The sequence below is a fragment of the Mobula hypostoma genome, chromosome 2, assembly GCF_963921235.1.
Source record: "Mobula hypostoma chromosome 2, sMobHyp1.1, whole genome shotgun sequence".
In the NCBI taxonomy this organism is placed as follows: Eukaryota; Metazoa; Chordata; class Chondrichthyes; order Myliobatiformes; family Myliobatidae; genus Mobula; species Mobula hypostoma.
The window spans coordinates 154,623,100-154,647,599 of NC_086098.1; the positions used below are offsets into that span (position 1 = coordinate 154,623,100).

Below are 24,500 nucleotides of genomic sequence, written 5' to 3' on the forward strand. Positions count from 1 at the left end.
GAAATGTTCTGACTAAGGCCAGCAGAAAACCGAGAGCCCAGGGAGGGGAGTTTGACTACGCTCCCGAGGAGGTGAAGAAATGGAGGACAGATCTCGGAAAAGGAGGCGGACGCTTGAAAGGAGCCTGAAGGTGACTATCGCGAGTTTAAATGAAGTGGAAAAAGTGAAAGTTGACCTGGAAGACGTCCTCAGGAAGAAACAACCGGAGGCTGAACATTCTTTAACTGCTGCTTTTCAGGTCAGGGTGGAAGAAGCTGGTGGGGTAACTGCGTCCCGGATTGAGATGGCCAAGAACCCTGAGTCAGAACTGCTGAGGCTGTGGAGAGAGTTGAAGGAGTCCCTGAAGAAGCTGACGTCTCGACTGCAGGAGGCTGAAGGGGTGGCCCCAGCTAAATGTTTAAGTTTGGAGAAGCTCAAACAGCAGCTACTGATCGAGGGAATGAAGAAGAATACGGATTCGAAGGATGATGTGCTGCACATGTGGTACATGCTGCCTTTCGCTAACTTCCCCGTGATCGAGGAAGAGACCTTTGGTCCTTCTCCCACTAAGTCAGGTGTAGCCGGGAGGGCTCGCTGTGGGCAGTCTGAGTTACGGCAGGATCAGGAAGGAAAAGAAGCGGGGCCCCGGACACGGGACACGGGGCTCCGAGCTGTAATGGTGGCCTGAGTGAAAGAGGAGTTGGCAAGCAGGCCCCAGGTATCCCTAGTAGTATCTGAGACTTTTGGGTTTAGGTGAGGGTTAAAAAGCTCCCAGCTAGGTTGGCCGTGGGACGGGCGGAAGGTCCACTGTTTGGGGAGCACTGTCACTGTGTGTATCTGTGTATGTGCATGTTGTGTGTCTGCAGGACTGGTTGGCGAATTATTTAGAAGTCATGAGGACATGACTTTATTTGGTGGGGGGAGAGTGTAACGGGGCTTCGTTTTTTATGTTACTGTGTAGGCTAATTAAAATGGCTTCTTTGTTATGTTATACTTGGGAATGCTTCTTTGTTATGTTAAACGCTGAGATAGTTTTGCGCTAGCAGCTTGTTGTGGGTTAGAGGGTGATAAGAGGATGTTACGAACCAATTGGGATAGTTGTAATGACTTTGGTGTATCTGGAAGATTTGTATGCGCGGGGTTTTGAGGTAGAAGGCGGGAGAGAGACAGAGAATGAACCAGGTGCTGTGAGTCCGCTAACGGGGTCGGACCCCGAGCGGGGCGTTCGGCGAGGAGTGGAGACGGAGTCGGGCTCGTTTGGAGCGTCTGGTCGAACAACGTTGTTGGTCCCAGGCGGCCAGTCGAGGTGGTCCGAGGGATCGCAGGGTGAAGAAGAAGGGTCCCGAGCTCCAACTCTTTGTGCACGAAATGACTGAACTTTGATAAGTGTGGCGCCTTTTATTTTCCTTTTATATTTTATTCACTATTAATTATATAGTTCCAGTAATATCTATAAACTGTAAATCATTTAATCGTATCTGGTGTATTGTCTGTTATTTGTGCGGGGTGGGGTACATCACACAGCATCCACACAACCTATTATGCAGTTTGCCGGGGCCGAGGGCTGTTTCTCTAGATGTCAGCGAACCGAGCGACGCTGAGGGTGGCCAGGGAGGCTACAAAAGTGTTACTGTTACAGAGACAGTGCAGTACAGGTAGATAGTAAGGTGCAAGGGCAAAACGAGGTAGATTGTGAGGTCCAGAGTCTATCTGATCGCAGTAGGAAACGTTCAGTGGTCACATAACAGCGAGATAGACGCTGTCCTTGTGCCTGGTGGTATGTGCCTTTAAGGCTTTTGGATCTTCTGCCCGATGGGATGGGGAAGAAGAGAGAATATCCGTGACGGATAACGTCTTTGCTTATATTAGTTGCTTTGCCGAGGCAGCGAAAGTGTACACAGAATCCATGGAGAGGAATTGGCTTCCGTGATGTGCTGAGCTCTATGCACAACTCCTTGTAATTTATTTCATTTACCAGCAGAGCAGACACCATACGCAGCCTTGCTGCATCCAGACAGAATTCATCGATATAAGTTGGTGAGAGTCGAAGTTAGAGCGCCGGTGAGCGCTCTTTGCCCTGATATCTAGGTGGTTGGACCAGGATAGGTTGTTGGTGATGTCCACTGCACGGACCTGAATTTCTCAACCCTCCCTCTCGACCTCAGCATCATTTACATCGTTGCCCGCTTATTTCCTGAAATCTAGATCCAATTCATTCGTGAGTGGAGATTTACATGAATATATATTTCAGTGACTTTGCAGTCTTCCACAGTTCTTAAGGAGCAGCTTCGAAAGCCCGGAACAGGACTTGTGTCCGAAAGCCTTTGACTTCTGATTCTTCTTATCTGCTTCACCATGGCTAACTGGGTCCTGGTTCTTGCCGCGTTTGTGTACTCTTTGATCAGTAAGTAGAATACTTATTCTTAGCCATTACTGTCCCTTATGTCGTTCTTTTTTACTAAAGGGTTTTAAATAATTATTTGTTACTTTCGCCAGCTGCAAACGCGGAGATGACTTTGACTCAGTCTCCGTTCGTATTGGCGTCTCCGGGTAGAACCGTGAAAATCATTTGTACCATGTCAGGGGGTAGCATCGGCAGCTACTACACGAGCTGGTACATGCAGAAACCCGGCAGCGCCCCAGTTTTTGTGTGACATGGAAACTCCACGAGAGGATCGGGAATTCCTGATCGATTCACCGGTTCCACGGACTCATCGAGCAACCAAATGCATTTAACCAGCATCTGCAGAATTCCTGTTGTTCAAATGCATTTAACCATCACCAAGGTGCAATGGGAGGACGCCGCCGATTATTACTGCGGTGTCTGGCACCACACAATATTCACCTCTGGGAGAGGAGCTAAACCGAATTTCAACATAAGTTAATATTTGGTGGAGTGTGATCACCTTTTGATTTTGTTTGCTTTTTATTTTGTTTGAACCTTGGATTAATATTATCAATCCTAATACTTCGATCCCGTTTACAGGACACTTCCCATTTCATCCGTACAATACCGCAGGCAGAAAACTAACACATATGCATCCCGTTTGCTTGGTAGGGTTACTTAATTTAGCTGAAAAGTATCTTCAAAACAACTTGTTTTCATTGCAATAACATTTTTAAAATAGCTTCGTGAATAAGTGCTTCGTTCTGTTGGCGAGAGTTCCTCAAATGTTTCCCAGGGAACAGATGTATTAAAATATATTCAGAACAGTTAGTTTTTGTATTAGACAGCGGAGGTGAAGTCCTGTTTAAAGCCAGCAACTCCTTATATGAAGGATCTGAATGCCAATCGGCTGGAATATATTTCTGCTAATATTGCTTTATTTTGTGTGTGTGTTATATGTACTGTGTTGTGCACCTTGGTCGCCTAGAATGTTGTTTTGTTTGACCATATACGTGTAAACAGTTGAACCACAATAAACTTTATTCTGAACCTGAAGCTTAATGAGGACAAGAGCAGAGCTGTGAATGTTAACGAATTGCAACAGAGAATTTCTATTTCCTTATGACCGTAAACCATAGGAACAGAACGAGTGTGCTCCGTCATTTGATCATCGCTGGAATATTTTCTCTCAAGCCCGTTCTCCTGACTTCTCCCCGTAACCTTTGATGCCATTACTAATCAACAAAGTATAAAACTCCATTTTAAATATACCCAAAGACTTGGTCTCCACAGCCTCCTTTGGCAATAAATTCCACAGATTCACTACTTTACGGATAAATAAATTCCTCATTATCTCCGTTCTAAAGGGCTGTCCTTCTATTCAAAGGCTTTTCTCTCAGGTCTAGACTCTTACACTATAGGGAGCATCCTCCCACTTCCACTCAATCTAGCTCTTTCAGTATTTAGCACGTTAAAATGAGACTACTCCCTCTCTCCCCCACCCCCCCCCCCAAATCCTCTGAAATCCAGCGTGTACAGGCCAATTGCAATCAAATGTTCCTTATACTTTAACTCTTTCATTGACGGGATCATTCCTGCAAACCTCCTCTGGTCCCTCTCCAATGCCAGCACATCCTTTCTTAGATATGTGGCCCAAAACTGCTCATAATACTCTAACTCTGGTCTGGATATTGCCTTTTAAACCCTTAGAATTACATCCTTGCTTTTATATTCTACTCATCCCGAAATGAATACTAACCTTGTGTTTCCCTGCAAGTTATCATTTAGGGAATCCTGCACGAGGACTTCCAAGTCCCTTTGCACCTCCGACTTCTTAATTCCGTCCCCGTTTAGAAAAAAGTCTGTACCTTTATTTCTTCTACCATCGTGCACGACAGTACAATTTCCTACACTGTATTCCATCTGTCATTTCTTTGTTCATTCACCTGATCCGTCAAGATCATTCTGGGGACTCCTACTGCCTCAACACTGCCTACTCCTCCACCTATCTTTGCATTATCCGCAAACGTGGCCACAAATCCATAAATCCCGTCAGCCAGATCATTAACCTTTAGCATGTGACGTAGCAGACTCAACACCGATCCTTGCAGAACACCACTAGTCATAGGTCGCCAACCAGAAAAGATTATTCTCACGCTTTTCTCCTGCCAGCTGGCCAATGCTCCATCCTTTCCTGTAATACCATGTGCTCTTATCCTGGTCAGCAGCTTGATGTGTGACACTTCGTCAATGGTCTTCTGAAAATCCAAGTCTACAGCATCCACTGACTCTTATCTGTCTATCCTGCCTGGTATTTTCTTAAGGAATCTCAACAGATTTGTCTACTAAAATTCCCCTTAAGCGAACAGTGCAGATCACGGCTTATTTTATCGTATGCCACAGAATACCTAGAAATTTCTTCCTAACTACAGTAATGGATTCTAGCAATCTCGATATACTTAAATTCCGATTAAACAGCAGCATGTTTACTAGGAAATTAACTGACGTCAGGCTAACAGGCCCATAATTTCCTGCATTTTGTCTCCCTCACTTCTCAAACTGTGGAGTAATATTTGTGATATTCCAGTCACCCGGGCCCATGGACCCATTCTTGAAAGATCGTTACTAATGCCTCCATAATCTATCCACCTACCGCCTTCAGAATCCTGGAGCGTAGTCCATCTAGTTTGGTAACTGAGAGTGGTTATCGTGTTTTCTTTCAGTGTGTATTACCCTGGTCCAACAACCCCTTCGGACTTTTTGTGGGACTAAAAATTTAAAAATCCAAGTTGAAAACTTTAACTGGTATTATTTATTCCCATTAAAATATTTCCAAGATTTTTAGCCATTCACAATCCCTGCTTTACTGCGGCGAATTATGGCATCTCCGAGGAGAGACAAAGGCACAGTATGTCAACTAAATCGACTGCCTCATCTCTTGCTTTTTACGTGGATAGCTGCGACGACATTTCGGTGTTTTGCCACGCGCTTTGCCATATCTCTTTCGGGATTTGTTATTGGTTCTATGATTCATGTCTTTACGATTTTAACATCATGGAACATGCCAATAATCTGTCACAATATTAACTATAGCATAGTTACATCAGATTGGATCGGGGTATCACGGGATATATAAAGTATATCTTATGTATACTGGAGAGTATTTCACCATTAGAGGGGCTCTGTCAGCAATCGTTCAGAATCCTCTCCAATCGGATTTTGTTTTGCCATTATATCGAAATTTGTTATTTTATTGCTTTGAATTGTGCTGTTATGAAAACATCCTCGCTTTCTTTTACTTTGTAGCGATGTCTAATGTTCATGATGTATATTGGTTTTGGTGAGTTTGTGGAAGATCAAAATGCATTAATGAGATTCCGCGGTACCGGGGTTCTCAAGTATTCTGACTTTTATGGTTATAAAATCCCTGTAAAAAAGACAAAGTTTGATTCCAATTTATATCAATTAATAATTCATTTCCCTGCATTTCTTTCTATTTACAGATCCGCGAAAACCCGCTATATCCGTCCTCCGACCGGCTGCGGAGGAAATTCAGGGACAGGGCACCGCCACCCTGGTGTGTTTGGTGAGCGGGTTTAATCCGGCCGCTGTGAATATCGAGTGGACGGTGGACGGCAGTACGAGAAGGAATGGCGTTGAGACCAGCCGGATCCAGCAGGACACGGACAGCAAGTTCAGTGCGAGCAGTTACCTGACTCTGCCGGCCTCAGACTGGAACTCACACGAGCATTACTCCTGCGTGGTTAAACACGAGTCTCAGGCCACCCCATTTCTTTTTTTTATAATTTTATTTTTATTTGGATAAGGAGTTCACAATTATCATGTACTTTTTTCACACATATAAATTTTTCCATTTTTTTATATGTATAAAACTACAATTATTTATACATTCTTAAGTACACATTGAGATGATATAAAAGGAAAATAAACATTTAAATAGATAATTATGTACTGTGGTAAATCTAACCTATTAGGCTAAGTAATGAAATTAGTTGTTAAGAAAAATGGTAATAATAGTTTCCATACAACCCTTCTGGACCATTTCCACTGGTCCAAAATGTTGCATACAAGCCTATATACCAACCATTGTAGGTGTTTATATCCCAATTTGTTCGTGCTTGTTCCTGCCCGCAGACATAATTATCCAATCCTTATGTACTTATTTACTTAATTTTTTCATTTTTTTTTATCCCTTTCCAAATCTTTCCCTTTACTTGTGTTAATTCTCTATTTTCCAAAAAAAAACAACAAACATTTAGATTAGGGGTGCTTACGTTAGCAATATTACTGTGTTGATGAGAAGAGCAATATAACTCATTGGGAGAGTCATCTAAAGTCTGCTCGATTGATTTCTTACTTGCCGCTAAGAGGTCTTGCAGCAACTTTATATCTTCCTTCTGTTCAAGGAACAATACATGCCCCAAATAGAGAGTCTCAAGGTTCAGAGGTATCTGGGACCTAACTACCTTAACTAATGTTCTATGAATACCTTCCCAAAATAGACTTAATTTAGGGCAATCCCAGAAAATATGAAAATGATTTGCCTCCTTAGAGCCGCACCTTCTCCAACACATCACATTTGTATCTTTATATTTTTCCTGATATGGGGTCTTGAAGTATCTTATAATGTTTTTCTAACAATGTTCTCTCCAAGTCAAAGAATTAGTCGAGGACCATTGAAAGCTGCAGATTTTCCCCCAAGCCTCCTCTGAAAGTACCAACCCCGCTTCTTTCTCCCACTTCTCTTTAATATACAGTGTATTTACATTTTTAGCATGGGAGAGTGCATTATATAGGCGAGAAACTGATTTACTAGGTATAGAACTGCAAGCCGAATTCAGAATCTTGAGAAATTCTAATTCTACTGTTGATAGGTCTGTATATCTACAACTCTGGTTAACATAGTTTCCTATTTGAAGGTACCTAAAAAAGCCATTATGTTCTAGGCCATGTTTGTCCTGCAGGATTTGGAAACTTTGTAAAACTCTTTTATCTATAAATGAGAGGTAGGTTGTAAGACCTTTCTTTATCCATAGCTCAAATCTTTTATCTCCTCTGTTGGGAAGGAATTCGGTATCATATGCACACCATCTAAAGAGTTTTAGCATATTATTAATTCCACATGAATTAACCACCTTCTGTCATACTTTTAATGTAAGATTTATCCAAGCATTATTAAATTTTTCCAACTGGGCCATCAATCCTTTGTCAGCTATTGAGGCCTGAAGAGGAAAACTGTCAACTAATCCAAATTCTATTTCCTTCCATCTAGCCTTATATTCCCTATTACACCAATATAACAGAGGGGTTATCTGTGGGGCATAAAAATAATTTCTCAGGCAAGGAAGAACCATACCTCCTCTTTCCTTCCCTAACTGTAAAGTGTTATATCGAATTCTAGGTTTCCTTCCTTGCCAAATGAAGCGGGAAATCCATTTGTCCCATTCCCTGAATTGATTATCATCCACCTCCACTGGTAAAGTACGGAAAAGATATAATAACCGAGGAAGAATATTCATTTTTATAGTATTTATCCTTGAATTTAAACTTAAAAAGGGGATAAGATTCTATCTATGCATATCTGCTTTTATCTCTGAGATTAATGGCCCATAATTTACCTGTGACAGTGTTGAAAGATCCTTCAGCAGGGTTATTCCTAAATATTTTAATGATTTAGCTTCCCACTTAAGATCGTATGTATCCTGCAATTTTTTGGATGGTGTATAACTTAGGGACATAACCTGCGTTTTCTTTACATTTATTTTATAACCTGATATTTTCCCAAAGTCATCCAACAGTGTAAACAATCCTATAAATGATTTTTCTGGTTCACTCAGATAGACCAAAACATCATCTGCGAATAACGCCACTTTCTGTTCAATCCCTGCCACCTTGATACCTTTTACGATTTCGCTCTGTCTTATTAGTTGGGCAAGTGGTTCAATATATAGCGCAAAAAGGAGAGGAGAAATTGGGCATCCCTGTCTAGTGCCTCTCTCTAAAATGAAGGAGTCAGAGAGGTCCCCATTTATCTTAATTCGGGCTGTTGGGCTGTCATACAGAGTCTGAATTACTTTAATAAACCTTTCTTGAAAGCCGAATCTTCCTAACACTCTGTATAGGAATGCCCAACTAACCGAATCAAAAGCTTTCTCAGCGTCCAATCCTACTACCATTGTCTCTGTCTCGTTCTTATTAACCTGTTCTAATATGTGCAGAGTTCTCCTTATGTTGTCCTGTGTTTGTCTTTGTTGAATAAATCCAGTCTGGTCTAAATGGATTAGGCCAGGTTAAAGCTTTTCCAATCTGCGCGCTAATATAGATGTAAATAGTTTGTAATCTAAATTAAGAACACTAATTGGCCGATAATTGCCACATTCTAGTTTATCTTTACCCTCTTTAGGAATAACTGAAATAATCGCTTCTCTCCAGGAAGGTGGAGTTTCTCCTCTCTGCAAGATCCAATTAAAGGTGTTAAGTAGTAATGGGGCTAACTGTGTCTTCAGGGACTTGTACCACTCTGAGGTAAACCCATCAGAACCCGGGGACTTTCCAGCCTTTAACCTAGAGATGGCCACGTTCAGTTCTTTGACAGTTACTGGTTCTAATAAACTTTCATTTTGTAAATCTGTAAGTTTAGGTAGATCTAAAAAATTCAATACACTGTCTATATAGGGCTCATTGGGGGCCCGGGGTTGGGAGTACAGCTCTCGATAATACGTTTCAAAACTCTCTTGAATTTTCCCTATTGTACTCTCCACAAGCTTTGTCCTTGGATTCTTTATTTTATGAATTGTATTGTCTGCTTGTTGTTTTCGTAATTTGTATGCTAATAATCTAGCTGATTTACCTCCTACTTCATAATTCTTTTGTCTCAGGTAAAGAAAATTTCTTTGAGTTTCCAACGTATAAATATCATCAATTTCACTTTGCAATTTCCTAATTTCCTGTTTTCGATTTGAATTACTTTTGTTGCTATCTACAACTTGAAGTTGTTTTAATTTTCCTTGAAGGTCTGCTAATTTTTGTGCATTGATTTTTTTCATGTGAGTAGTAATGGAAATAATTTTCCCTCTCAGTACAGCTTTCAATGTATCCCATAAAATCACTGGTGATGTTTCTCCCGTGTCATTAAGGTCTAGATATTCTTTGATTTCTCCCCTTAATCTCTCCATTACTTTTGGGTTATTAAGTATACGTGAGTTTAGCCTCCATAGTGTTTTCCTCATTTTCCTTTCCAGGATTAGAGACATAGAGACTGGGCTATGATCCGACAGATCAATTGTTACAATATTACAGTTTTTTATCCTGAGTCTATCTGTATTAAAGATAAAGAAATAGTCTATCCTTGAATAGGCTGAATGAGGGAAAGAGTAATATGTATAATCTTTACTAGTAGGGTGTAATTCCCTCCAGACATCTATAATTCCAAACTCCTCCATCAATGAATTCACTTTCCGAGTCATACGTTTATTCTGAGTAACTATTCTTGAAGAATCTAATATAGGATTAATCTAATATTAAAATCCCCTCCACAAATTACTACCCCTCGAGAACTGACCATTAGGTCAAAAATGTGTCTATAAAATGACCGTTCACTACCTGGAGGAGCATAAACATTCAGCAATGTTATTTCTGTACCTTCTATTCTTCCTGTGATTGTTACAAACCGTCCTTCTTTGTCTCTAGTCTCTGAAATATGTTCATAATTAAGAGTACTTGATATTAAAGTAGCTACCCCTCTTTTGTGACTCAATTTATATGATGAATAAAATACATGCTTAAAGCCCATTCTTTTTAATTTTCCATGTTCAGATTGGCTCATATGTGTTTCGTGGAGGAAAGCTATTTGTGCCCTCTCTTTTTTCAATTTAGACATAATCTTATTTCTTTAAATTGGATTCAAAACCCCATTAACATTATAGGAAATTATTTTTACCAATTCAGTTTGCATTTTTCTCTAGTAGAAAAAAAGCACTCTCCTTTTCTAACCAAACAGTAAGCAATCCCTTCTCAACAGTAAACCAAGACATATAACCACACCCTAGACATTTCTGAACGTATAACATTTGAAAATTTTCCCCGACTTCCCACAGTGAGGCCTGAGCACCGACCCGCCTCAGTTCAGAGGGATAACCTCTATCTTCACCCTGTGTTAGAGGGCCCTCAGCAGTTTGAATAGTCATAGAGAATTTTCTCCTATTTATGTCTCGACCATATTGCTATCATTCAAGTTATTCCGCCTAAATTATTTTCAATTACCAGTTTTCATTTTACTTTTAAGTCCGATTTACTCTTTTCAGTCATTTCTCTTAATTAATCTGTATTCTCTGTACATTCGCGTCTGAATATTTGCAGCTTTTCCTTGTAGTTTGACATTCTGTTTCGAGTGGAGCGTCCTCGCCCCACTAACAGCCACGACTTCTGCCGAATCCTCTCCAGTAGCGACTCCGGTTGGGTGATAACTTTAATAGGTAGTCCCCGGTCCGCCAGGTCCAACGTTGCCTCCTCCACCGTAGCGTAAGTTTTTGTCCCTTCGTCGTAAAAGACTCTCAGCCAAGCTGGATACAGGGTCTGGAATCTGATGTTGTTTTCCTTCAGGACTCTCCGTGTTTCCGTATATTCCTTCCGTCTGGCAAGAATCCCCGGTGCGTAGTCGTGGTCTAAACTGATTTTACAGTTGTTCCACATGAAACCTTTCTTTTGCCATGCTCTTTTAAGCACCTCTTCCTTCGTTCTCTAACTGAGAAATCTGATCAGAATCGATCTGGGCTGGGCGCCTGCCGGAGGCTGTGGTGCCAACGCGCGGTGAGCCCTTTCTATCTGTAGGTCTTTTGCGGCCGGTATATCAAGGTTCTCTCTAAGCAGCTTCTCCACGAAGGGAATCATCAATCCGGGTTTACCTTCGGTTCCTTCGGGAACTCCGTAGATCCTCACATTTTCCCTTCTCGAGCGGCCTTCTTGATCTATTAGTTTCCACTGGAGCTGCCCTTGTAGCTTCAGCATTTCTGCTATCACTTCCTCGGCATTTTGTAGCTTCTCTTCAATTCCAATCAATTCCAACAATCCTCGCTTCGGCTTCATCTATCCGCGAGTTAGTTTTTACTATTTCTCCTTTAATATCTTACAGCTGTTTGCTGTTATCTTGTCGGAACTCGCGAATCTCTCCGAGAATCAAAGACAGAGTCACCGATTCCCCCTCATTATCTCCGTCCTGGCTTGCCGTGGGAGAGCTAGGCCCTTCGCCTTGCTGCATCGACTTTTTATTCTTGTTCTTAGACATCATCCTTGCCCCTTTTATTAATATAGTTATGCAATATTAAGTATTTGTCTAAATTCGATTTTGGGGCAGTTTACCTTCTTTTTTGTCGAGAGACCTTTTCCTTACGCCGCCATTCCCTTGATGGCCCGGAAGTCCCCCAGGCCACCCCATTTCAAATAAACATCGCGCGATCCAACTGTATGTAATACAATATGTTTGTACGCTGATTCTTTAAAATAAAACAAATGAATTTCCTGTACAGATACAACATTTTCGATTGTAGCTGACACATTTTTCAATCGGGAGAAAATATGCATGGCGTCCTGCTGGGCATTCTTAAACTGAATTCATTCTGAAATTAATATCAATGACGTAATTTTATCCCAAAGTAAATCAAATCTATCTGATCTACGGTGGCGTTTTTGTCTTGTTCAATACGTCCGATAAGAGTATCATTTTTCAAAAGTTTGCATAGATAGTGAAGATTATCAAACTTTGGCATTCGATGAAATAAAATAGACAACGCCGCTTTAACGTTCTGCTAGTTATTGGGTAGATTTTCCAACTGAAGAAACCGTAATCACTATGGCTACATCAGGACAAGTGGTATAATTACCTGTCAGCGAAATTTACGTACATATTAAAATAAATCCTGATCTTACCTTTGTTTGAACATCGTAGGCATATTAGATTTCCAATTTTACCATTGGATTCATGGAATGGAAATGGTTTTTCTACAGCTGGTCATATTCAGGAAGACAAGGACTTGTGAACCCTGTGTAAGCAGCAGCCCAGAGCAGAGTAGCACTTAAGAGTTCAATCTAATGACATTTTTTCTCAAGTGTCCTTCGGAACTACGGGTTTCATTCGTGGTGATTTCGGCTTAGGGTACGTAACAACCTATGGTTCAAACATCTTAAATATTGAAAGTGTTAGTCCAAAGCATTTCTAGTAAATACGGTGTGACGGTGGTTGATTATGTAAAGCTATTTTGGGCTTAACAACAGTGAAGCGCCGAAGATAGCGCTGCGACATTTGTACATTAGTTTGTAGACTTTATATAATGATAGCTTTCAGTGTGAAATGTAGAACTCCCTGGCCATAGTATAGCGTCTAGAAAGCGGTATCCTAAACATAAGATAAATATGTCTAATAAATAACGTAAAAGATCATTTTTAGGCGAATGAGAATACGTATTGTAGTCATATCTTTCTAATTGGTTGTACAAGTTGCTTTATCTCGATAAGAAAAGAACACAATAGCAAGTTTGCAATTAATTATTGAACTTCATACACGGGTTATTGAAGCTGGGACATTAATATCACTTAGTCTTTCTCAATCACTCTGGACTGAGGGCGCTGAACTTGCCTTCTCTGAATATGGAAGGCCTAAGGAGTTCCCTGGAACAGACCGATCATTGCTCTGAGCAGGACAATTTTACACGGCCTGTAAACTTCGCAGTACTTTAAAATCGCATTTTATAAAAGAAACTTCCAGTTTCGCGCAAGAAGGACTGCGCTGGGGCATTCCAGTCACTGCGCGGCTGGTGCACGGTTGTACTTTGTGTGGCAGAGCATTCCGTGTTGTGATAGGACGATAAAATGACCAGAACTGCACTGGGAGATTTTGTCAAAGGGCATGGCTCACTCACCTTTTTTCTGTTATTCTGACACGTTTAAAATCCTTAAAACATATCAAACCATATAGTAATTATACGTATACTTAAACGATATAAAACGAAAGTACACACGAATGGATAAAATGTAATGCATCCACCGCTTTCTTTCTTTCACAATCCGCATTGAAGCAAATTACCTCTGGAACTTCTGCTTCTGGTCCGAAGGCAAAATGAAAGAGTGCAGTAAGTTCCACCTCATTGCTGAGCAGTTGGAGAGTCGGGAAGTGGAAAAGCTGGGGAATGCAGATGGAGCTCGGGCAGGTGGATTGAGTTAGATCTAGCTGCTCGCATAACGGGGAGGTGGTCTATACAGAGAAATATGTGAATGATCGCAGTTAGTATGATTGAAAAGAGTACACAGAGACCTTAACCATAGCACAGGCCTTTTGGGCCACGATGTTGAGCCCACCGATTTACCTAATCCAAGATCAATCTAACCATTCCCTCCCACATAGTCCTCCATCTTTCTTTCATCCATTTGGCCAAAGAGCTTCTTAAATATCCCTCATATATTTGCCTCCACCACCACACCTGGCAAGGCATTCCACGAACACAACACTCTATGTAAAGAATTTACCTCTGACATCACTCTATATTTTCATCCAATCACCTTAAAAGTATGTCCTCTTGAAAATGCCATTGCCGCCCTAGGGAAAAGGCACCGGCTATCCACCCTAACTATTCCTCTTATCTTATGCACGCCTGTCAGGTTTGCCTTTCAACCGTCTTCATTCCAAAGCGAAATGCCCTGGCTCGCTCAACCTACCCTGATAAAACATGTTCTCTAATCCAAGCAACATCATGGTAAATCTCCTCTAAACCCTCTCTACAGCTTCCATGTCTTTCCTATAATGACCAGAATCAAACACAACAATGTAGGTATGGACCAATCAGTATTTTATGGAAATACAACATTAGCTGGTGGCCCTTGAACTCGATCCCCCGACTAATGAAGACTACATGTCTTCTAAAAAACGTATTGACTTGCGCGGCAGTTTTTGAGGGGTCTATGCGCGTGATCCCCAAGATCACTTTGTCCTCTACACTGGCAAGAATCTTATTTTAACCTTGTACCCTGCCTTCGATTCGCTCTTCCAAAGTCCATAACTTCACATTTTCCCGCATTGAAAACCATTTGACATTTAACAGTCCAGCTACCCATCCCGTCAATGTCCCGTTGCAAACTACGACAATCTTATCCACAACACCAACAACTTTGTGTCATCTATCCCATCGACCATAGTCCTCCATAACCCTCCCATCCATATTCTTTTAATACTTAAAACTTCTTTTAAATATTGAAATGGAACCCGCATGTACTACGTCCACTGGAAACTCGTTCCACACTCTCACTACACTCTGAGGGATGTTCCTCTTTAACATTTTACCTTTCACCCTCAGCCCATGACCTCTAATTCTAGTCTCACCCATCCTGGTGTGAAAAGCCTGCTTACTTTTTCACTATCAATTCCCCACATCATTTTCTATTCTCTATCCAATCTCCCCACATTCTCCTGTGCTCCAAGGGAGAAAAAGCTAACGTCTGCAACCTTTCCATATTACTTACGTCCTCAGGTCGGGAAATCATCATTATAAATTTCCGCGGTACTATTTCAATTTTGTTGACATCTTTGCTGAAGGTAGGAAGGTGTCCAAAGCAGCACACAATATAGAAACGCCTTACTAACATCCATGTACGTCACATCCACCACTCTACCTTTATCAAATTACTTAGTCGCTTTCTCGAATAATTCAATCATATTCCTGAGACATGAACCGTCCCTCACAAAGACGTGTTGCATGTAATCAGACTATGCTTCTCCAAATGCTCCCAGATCCTGCCTTTAAGAATCTTTTCCAAAGTTTGACCACCACTGACCTGATGCTCACTGGTCTATAATTCCCAGGATTATCCCTAATCCCGTTCTTCAACAAAGTTATAACATTTGAGACCCTCCAATCTTCTGCTACTCCTCCTGTGTCTAGTGAAGGCGCAAAGATTATCACCATGAGGAAATTATCACCATTATCACCCTTCCCTCGCTTCCCGTAGTAACCAGGGTACGGCCTATTCGGACTCGGGGCCTTATGCTTTTTTCAAAGTTCCAGAATATCCTCTTTCTTAACGTCACATGTTCTTGCATGTCAGCCTGTTTTATGCTGTCCGCACACAAGTCAAGGTCTCTCTCAGTTGTGAATACTGAAGGAAACTATTTTAATGATCTCCCCTACCTCCTCCTGCTCCAAGCACATGGTTCCTCTTCTTTTACTCACTCTAGTCATCCTTCTGTTCTTCACCTACGTCTAGACCGTCTTGGGTTTTCCTTAATCATACTCGCAAAGCCCTTCTCATTCCCCCTTCCAGCTCTCTTAAATTCATTATGCAGCTCCTTCCTGGTTACTTCGTAACCCTCAAGAGCTCGGTCTGATCTTTGCTTCATAAACCTCTGGTGAGCTTCTTTTATCCTCTTGGCGTGATGCTTCACGTCTCTTGTCAACCGTGCTTCCTCCACACTACCATCCATGTCCAATTGGGAGAACCCTACCCAGAACTCCATTCGTGCTCCCTACACAACTTCTACATTCCCTTGTTCATTTCCCTGAGTACATTCATTCCCAATTTCTGCTCACAACTTCGTGTTTAATAGCATCATAATTCCCTCTCCTCCAAAACCGTCTGCTCTTATCCCTCTCCAAGGCTGTGCTAAATTAGGGAGTTGTGATCACCCACGAGCAATCTGACGCCTGACCTGTTCTAATGGCTAGCACCAGATCCAGTAAGAACTCTCTTCTAGTTAGCCTGTCCACATATTCAGGAATCCTTCATGAACAGACGTAACAAATTTACCCTGTCTAAATCTTTTGCATGTAGACTGTGCCAATCATTATTTGGAAAGTGCGTGTTTTTGCAGCTTTCCAAAATCGACCAGCCTCGATGGTCCTGTCGGGGGGCGGGGGGGGGCGCTGTAGAATGCTCCCACGAGAGTGATTACAACCCTTCCAATTTCTGAATTCCACCTACAGTAACTCGATAAACAATCTCTCCACGACATCGTCCCTACTCTCCCTGATTGGCAATGCCACTCCTCCACCTCTTTTACCTCCCTCCCTTTCCCTTTTTGAAATATCTAAACCTGGGAACATCCAATAGCTTTTCCTGCCTTTAGGACGACCATGTTTTGGATTATATTTTGGATTGGGTATAAGATCGTTTCCTCCAAGAATGAAAAGGCACATACATGTTATTATTGCTTTTTACCTCATGGTGCAAGGTTGTTCTTTTCCTCGAGCAGATTAAACGCTTTTAGAGTCTTGGACGATTTCCTCGCCCAATATAAAATAAATTATAAACCATGGGAACAATATCTTTTTTTCTTTTTTGAACAACGTACTCACACGTGACACACTGCTGCGCGCTAGTTGGTTCATAGAAACATAGGCCGTGGTTTGATTAAGAGTCTTGGATAGCGCAATGTTTCTACGTTTTAGCTGTTTTAAGATGGCGGCGGGCATGGACGCAGCGGCCCCTCGGGGAGTGATAAGTGTATCTAGTGTTTGTTCTGTTTGTTCTAGACGCATAACAATACAGTCGGAATATGCTCGTTAACATCAGGGCATATATGTCGGAAAAACTGCCGAGTTCTGGTGTGACATGGACAGTTTACGCCGCTACGGACTACTATCCGCTACCAAGCCGGCTGCTTCCCGAGGAAGGAGGAAGCGAAAGCGCTGTGAGAGAAGACAGAGGAGGGGTAAGAGGGCCGGCATCCATGCTAGGCTAAAAGCTATTCCCACCAGGCCAGCAGTGCTATCCCTCCTGCTCTCCATCGACAACCGGCTGGATGAGCTGCGTCTGCTGAGAGAAACACACAAGGAATCTAAAGACTGCTGTGTGTATGTCTTAATGGAATCCTGGCTCCATGACAACATACCGGATGCGGCGATACAGCTCGAGGGAATAACATCGTTTCATGCCGACAGAGAGCAGCTAGCTCCGGTAAGAGCCGAGCAGGAGGTCTGTGTGTTTATTTAAACAAAGACTGGTGTGTGAACGCTACAGTAGCTGCTAAAGGCTGCTCACCGCTGGATGAATTTCTCATTGTGAAATGCCGGCCGTTCTATCTGCCGAGGGAATTCACTATCATGCTTGTGGCAGCTGTTTATGTAGCTCCCAGTGCCAATGCTAAGGCTAATGCTAACGAAGCACTGGGAGGGCTACATGAAGCCATCAGTGAGCTACTGACTACAAATCCTGACAGCTTCGTGGTGATTGCTGGGGACTTTAACCACACCAGCTTAAAGACTGTGTTCCCCAAATTCCGGCAATATGTGGATTTCAAAGCCAGGGGAGAAAACACACTGGACTTGGTTTATACCAACACACCACAGGCATACAAAGCAGCCCCCCGCCCCCATCTTGGCCACTCTGACCACATATCTGTCATGTTAACACCAGCATATAAACCACTGTTTAAACGTGTGAGAGCAGAGAAAAGAGAGATAAGGGTCTGTCCAAAAGGAGCAGCCTCAGCACTACAAGACTGTTTTTTTGCACACAGACTGGGACGTATTCAAAACAGCAGCCTCCTATGACGGCCATACAGACATTGAGGAGTATGCAGAGGCACTAATCAGCTACACAGCCAAATGCACGGAGGATGTCACTATGATGAAAACCTTCACCGCACGTGGTTATAAAAAGCCATGATGACAACAGAGGTGCGTTCACTACTGAAGGCCCGTGACACAGCCTACAGATCGGGGGACAGGAGTACGCTTTGCTCAGTCAGGTCTGCGCTTTCACTAGGGATCAGGAAAGAGAAAGGGCCTACGCGGGCAAAATACATGGACACTTCTGTGACACAGGTGACGCCAGACGGATGTGACAGGGAATTAAAGCTCTGACAGACTACAAGATCAGGCAGAAAACTGATGACAGCGACGCCGCTCTTCCAGACAGGCTTAACAATTTCTTTGCACGCTTCGAAGCATCGAACACTACAGCAAGAGGGAGAGCCAGTCCCTTTTTACCATCCGACCAACCGGCTCCAATTATTGATCCAAAGCAAACAAGGAGGACCCTTGCCAGGGTCAACCCACGAAAAGCGGGAGGTCCCGACAACATCCCTGGACGTGTGCTCAAGGAATGCGCTGATGTGCAGACATTTTCAACATCTTCCTTCGTCAAGCCATTGTCCCCAGATGCTTCAAAACCTCCACAATCATCCCTAGAGCAAAGAAATCAGTGGTAGCCTGTCTGAATGATTACTCTCCCGTTGCGCTGGCCCCCAGAGTGATGAAATGTTTTGAACGGCTTGTCAAGCCTCCTATCACAGCCAGCCTCCCCTCATCGCTGGATCCTCTGCATTTTGCTTATCGTCCAAATCGTTCTACGGAGGAGGCAATATCTACCACACTGCACACAGTTCTTTCTCACTTGGACAACAAAGACACTTATGCCAGAATCCTGTACATTGATTTCAGTTCAGCGTTCAATACCATTATCCCGCAGAGACTAGTGGAGAAACTGTCGCTGCTTGGCCTTAACACGGCCATGTGTCGCTGGATTCTGGATTTCTTGACAGGGAGACCACAGTCAGTCCATGTTGGCAGGAACATCTCTGACTCCATCACGCTGAGCACTGGATCCCCATGAGGCTGTGTGCTTAGCCCATTGCCGTTTACACTGCTAACACACGACTGTGCAGCAAGATTCAAGGAGAACCTGATCATTAAATTTGCTGATGATACCACAGTGGTGGGGCTCATCGGCAAAAATGATGAAACAATATACAGGGAAGAAGTCAAACATCTAGAGAACTGCTGCAGTGATAACAACTTAATGCTTAATGTCACCAAAAACAAGGAGATGATCGTCGATTTCAGACGGTCTCAGCCTGAGCACACACCCCTCAGCATCAGCGGCTCCACAGTGGAGAGAGTGGACAACATCAAGTTCCTTGGGGTGCAGATCTCGTACAATCTCACCTGGTCCAGGAACACCACTGGGATTGTGAAACGGGCCAGCAGAGATTGCACTTTCTGAGGAAGCTTAAACAAGCATCACTCCCCACTTACATCTTAACTACATTCTACAGAGGCGTGGTTGAGAGTGTGCTGACCTTTTGCATCCCAACCTGGTACTCCAGCTGCAGTGCTGTCGACAATAAAGCCTTGCAGGGGGTGGTTAGGGGAGCAGAGAAGGTTATTGGGGTCTCCCTACCTTCTGTCCAAGACCTCTTTCAGAGTCGATGCTTTCTCAGCATTACATCCTTGCTTTTATATTCTACTCCTCCGGAAATGAATGCAAACATTGCATTTGTCTTCCTCACCACCGACTCAACCTGCAAATTAACCTTTAGATAAGCCTGCACGAGGATTCCCAAATCCCTTTGCACCTCTGACCTCTTAATTCGGTCCCTATTTAGAAAGATGTCTATACCTTTATCCCTTCTGCCGATATGCATGACCATACAATTTCCTACACTAAATGCCGTCTGCCACCTCTTTGTCAATTCTCCTTATCCGTCAAGATCATTCTGGGGATTCTTTCTGCCTCGATACTGCCTGCCCGTCCATCTATCTTTGCATCAAATGCAAACACAAAGCCATCTATCCCGTCATCCGGATAATAAACATTTAGCATGAAACGTAGCAGACCCAACACCGATCCATGCAGAAAACCACGCGTCACCGGCAGCCAGCCAGAAAAGGGGCCCATTATCTTTAGCTTTGCTCCTGCCAATCAACCAGTACTCTATGCATGCTTGTATCGTTGTTGTAATACCATGGGCTCTTATCCCGTAAAGCCACCTTATGTGTGACACCTTCTCAAAGGTCCTCTGAAAATGCAAGTAAGCAACATCATTGACTCTTATTTGTCTGCCCTGCCTGTTACCATCTCAAGGAATCTCAGTAGATTTGTCAGCCTTGTTTTCCCGTTAAGGGAGCTATGCTGACCTCGGCTTATTTTATCGTGTGCCTTCGAGTACCTCAAAATTTCGTTCTTGCTAATGGCTTTTAGCATCTTGGCAACACCTGACGTCAGGCTAACTGCCCATAATTTCCTGCATTTTGCCTCCCTTTCTTCTTAGAGAGTGGAGTAATATTTGCGATGTTCCGGTCCTCTGGACCCATTCCAGTATCTCGTGATTATTGAAAGATCATTACTCCTTAGTACAGCGACAACTTTCACTTATGCTTCATTTCCATCTGGCTTGCTCAACGTGATCGTTTTCACGTTTACTTTAGCTTCTTTCGTTCTATATCTATTAACCTGAAGTCACCAAGTTTCTGCTGTCCCTGTTCTAATTTCTACCCAAGTCGTCTTCCGCATAACGACACGCAGGACGCCACGCCAGGACCCACCACGGCCTCACCAGTGTGGTTGACGTTCTGCGACGTCTCAGTGTAGATGTCTCACCTGTGATACCAAATTGTCACTCGGCCCACCTTTTATTCCATTTCGAAATTCTCCAGTCCTACAGGCCACTAAGTATTTGCCTGCTTCTAATTTTTAGATTCCTGATCATTTCTGTACAATGACGTTAGCTTGGATAACAACCCTAAACCCTGGAACCCATTCTTCAGCTTTTCTGCCTTATGCATCGTTTTCCTTGCAGATGGCCCTGAACACGATCTCTTTGTAAATTCTGTTCTGTAGTCTTGATACCTTATTGTGTGAATGGGTCAACTTTTCAAATTAATGAGAAAAAAATCATTATAAGTCCTGTGACTCAGGAATCCACTTTTTTTTCTGAATTCTATAGACCTGTGAGAGTGATTATTGGGTTTTCTTTCAGTGTGTATTACCCCAGTCCAAAGAAATCCATTCGAATTTAGTTGTGGGACTAAAGACTAAAACCCCAAGTATAAAAATTTAACGGGCATTATGTAATTCTCGTTAAAATATTACATGATTTCTTAGCCATTCACAATTCCCCGTTTACTACGGCGAATTGTTGCCTCTCTGTGCAGAGACAGAGAGACAGTACACTAATCAAATCCATTGCCACATTCCTTTCTTTTCACGTGAATGGTAGTGTCTATATGTCGGAGTTTTGCCACTCGCTTTGGGGGTGGATTGTTATTGGTTCTATGATTCATGTATTTACGATTCTGGAACATGCCAATAATCTGTGGCGATATTAACTATAGTATGGTTATATCAGATTGGATCGGGGAATCACGAGATATATGAAGTATATCTTATTTTACTTTAAAGGTTATTTCATGAAAAACGGCAGAACTCTCGGCTCTGGCTTGGGTTATCAATGATATACACTAGGGTATACTTAATTCCAAGTAATTGCGTCCCAGAAATTTCTCTTGATCTCTCAGTGATGCTGGACTAATTCGATTTTGTGACTCACATTTCATGATAATGCGCATTAGCATTTTCATATTGAATTTAATCAATGCAAGGCAAAGTTATGATCGGCCGGTCGTTGGAAACCTGCTACTGTTTTGACCTGTACCTCACATTCTACCTCGGCATGAGAACAACTGGCTCAACTTCTGACACCAAATTACACAGTTGAACAAAACAGCTTAATAGTAATATTATTTTCATTGATTTTCAAAGCTAAACTATTCCAGGTTTATCAATGCATGTGTGACTTGTGACTTAAAGCGATAGAAGATTCGGGCGAACTCTCTTCAGCAATCTCGATATATGTATATTTTGATTAAATATCAAAATGTTTGCTAGGAAATTAAGCACTAATGTTTATGGATTTCTCGGCTTTCATGATCTCAGTGCCACTTGAAGCAGTAGTTCTGAGGTGCGATCACTATAATGACGCGCTGATTGTCCAGAAGCCTGTACGATTGCCAATTCAGTCTCACAATCAGGTTTAATATATCATCGGTAAATGTCGTGAAATTTGTTAACATAGCAGCAACTGCACAATGATACGTATCTAAAAGCTAAAATAAATCAATCAATTACTGTAAGTATATACATATATATTAAATCGTTAAATTACAAATAGTGTAAAACCAGAAATAATAAAAAAGTGAGGTAGTGTTCGTGGGTTCAACGTCCATTTGGAAATAGGATGGCAGAGAAGAAGCTGTTCCTGAGTCACTGAGTGTGGCGTTTGTACCTTATTCCTGACAGCAGCAATGAGAAGTGAGCAAACATTTCCTTCGAAATGTGTTACTTTTATAGGCTTGAAGTTTGCTGTTATGGGGAAAACATCCTTCTCTTTACTTTGTAGCGATGTCTAATGTTCATAACGTGCATTGGGTTTTACGCCTTTGTTAAAGATCAAAGAGATTCAGTAGTGTAAGGGTTCTTAGGAGTCGTTGTAAAAATCGCTGAAAAAGGCAAAGCTTGATTCCAATTTACAATAATTACAAATTCATCTCCCTGCACTTCTTTCTACTTACAGATCCGCGAAAACCCGCGGTATCCGTCCTCCGACCGTCTGCGGAGGAAATTCTGGGACAGGGCACCGCCACCCTGGTGTGTTTGGTGAGCGGGTTTAATCCTGCCGCTGTGAATATCGAGTGGATGGTGGACGGCAGTACGAGAAGGAATGGCGTTGAGACCAGCCGGATCCAGCAGGACACGGACAACACGTTCAGTGCGAGCAGTTACCTGACTCTGCCAGCCTCAGACTGGAACTCACACGAGCATTACTCCTGCGTGGTTAAACACGAGTCTCAGGCAACGCCATTTCAAACAAACATCGCGCGATCTAGCTGTATGTAACACAATATGTTTATACGCTGATTCTTTAAAATAAAACAAATGTATGTCACGTACAGATATTAAATATTCGATTGTAGCTAACATATTTTCCAATCGGGAGAAAATATGCATTGCGTCCTGCTGGTTATTCTTAAACTGCATTTGTTCTAAAGTAACTTTGTCCCAAGGTAACCAAAATCTACGGTGGAGTTTTTTATCTTACCCAATGTGACCGACAATACATTAGTTTTCAAAGATGTGCACGAACAGTCGTGATGATGATCAAACTTTGGCATTCGGTGAAATAGACCACGTCGTCTTAACGTTGGGTCAGTTATTGAGTAGATTTTTCACTTGAAGAAACTGTAATCATATGGCTACAACCAGTACATGTGGTGCAATTACTTGTCAGAGAAATTTACATACGTATTGAAACAATCCTTTATTTCAACATCGTGGGCATAATCGATTGCCAATTTTAGTAACACATACAAAATGCTGGAGGAACTCAAAAGGCCAAGCCGGAAAAGAGTAAACAGTCGAAGTTTCGGACCGAAACTCTTCATCAGAACCAACGTTAGAATTCCATTATTCATGGGAAATGGTTTTCCTCCAGCTGTTCATATTCAAGGATACCGAAGAATTGTAATTAACAGAGGAGCAGAGGACAACAGCACTTATTAGAGTTCGCACCAATGATATTTTTGCTCGCGTCCTTCAGAACTACAGGTTTCATTCGAGGTGATTTCGGCTTACGGTACATAACAACGCGTGTTTCAAACATCTTAAACATTGCAAATGATAGTCCAAACCAGATGTAGTAAATACAATCTGACGGTGGTTGATTATCTAAAGCTATTTCGGGCTTCACAACAGTGAAGCGCAAGCGATATTTGTACATCAGTTTGTAAAATTTATATAATGATAGATTAAGTATGAAATGTAGAACACCGTGGCCATAGTAGGTAGGTCTGAGAAAACCATATCGTTACCATAAGATAAATGGCTTCCATTCCAATAAATAACTTAAAAGATAAGTTTCAGCAGGATGAGAATACGGATTGTAGTCACGTCTTTTTAATTGATTTTACAAGTGCCTTTATCTCGATAAGAGAAGATTAGTAATAGCAAGTTTGTAATTAATTATTGAAATCCATACACGGTTTATTGAAACTGGGAAAATACATTCACGAACTTTTCACCAGTCGCTCTGGACCGCAACCCGCTGATACTGCCTTCTCTGACTATAGGGGGGTCTGTTTTTTTTTTCACAGCTGCATGGACCAACCATTCTTTTGAGCAGGAAATTCTTACAGGGCTTGAAACCTGAGCGGCACTTCAAAGTAACATTATGCGAAAGACAATTGCAGTTTCACGCCACAACGACTATGAGCGGGGGGAGCATTTGAATTACTGCACGGCAGGTGCACAATTGTAGTTTGTCCGGCAAAATTTTCGGTTTTGTGATAAGTCGATA

The 24,500-nt window shown here is 42.2% G+C and overlaps 1 pseudogene; it reads left to right on the forward strand.

Annotated features, from left to right (window-relative positions):
* The first annotated feature begins 2,334 nt into the window (after positions 1–2,334).
* LOC134359775 (immunoglobulin lambda-1 light chain-like) lies at positions 2,335–23,114 on the forward strand (annotated as a pseudogene).
* Positions 23,115–24,500: the final 1,386 nt, after the last annotated feature.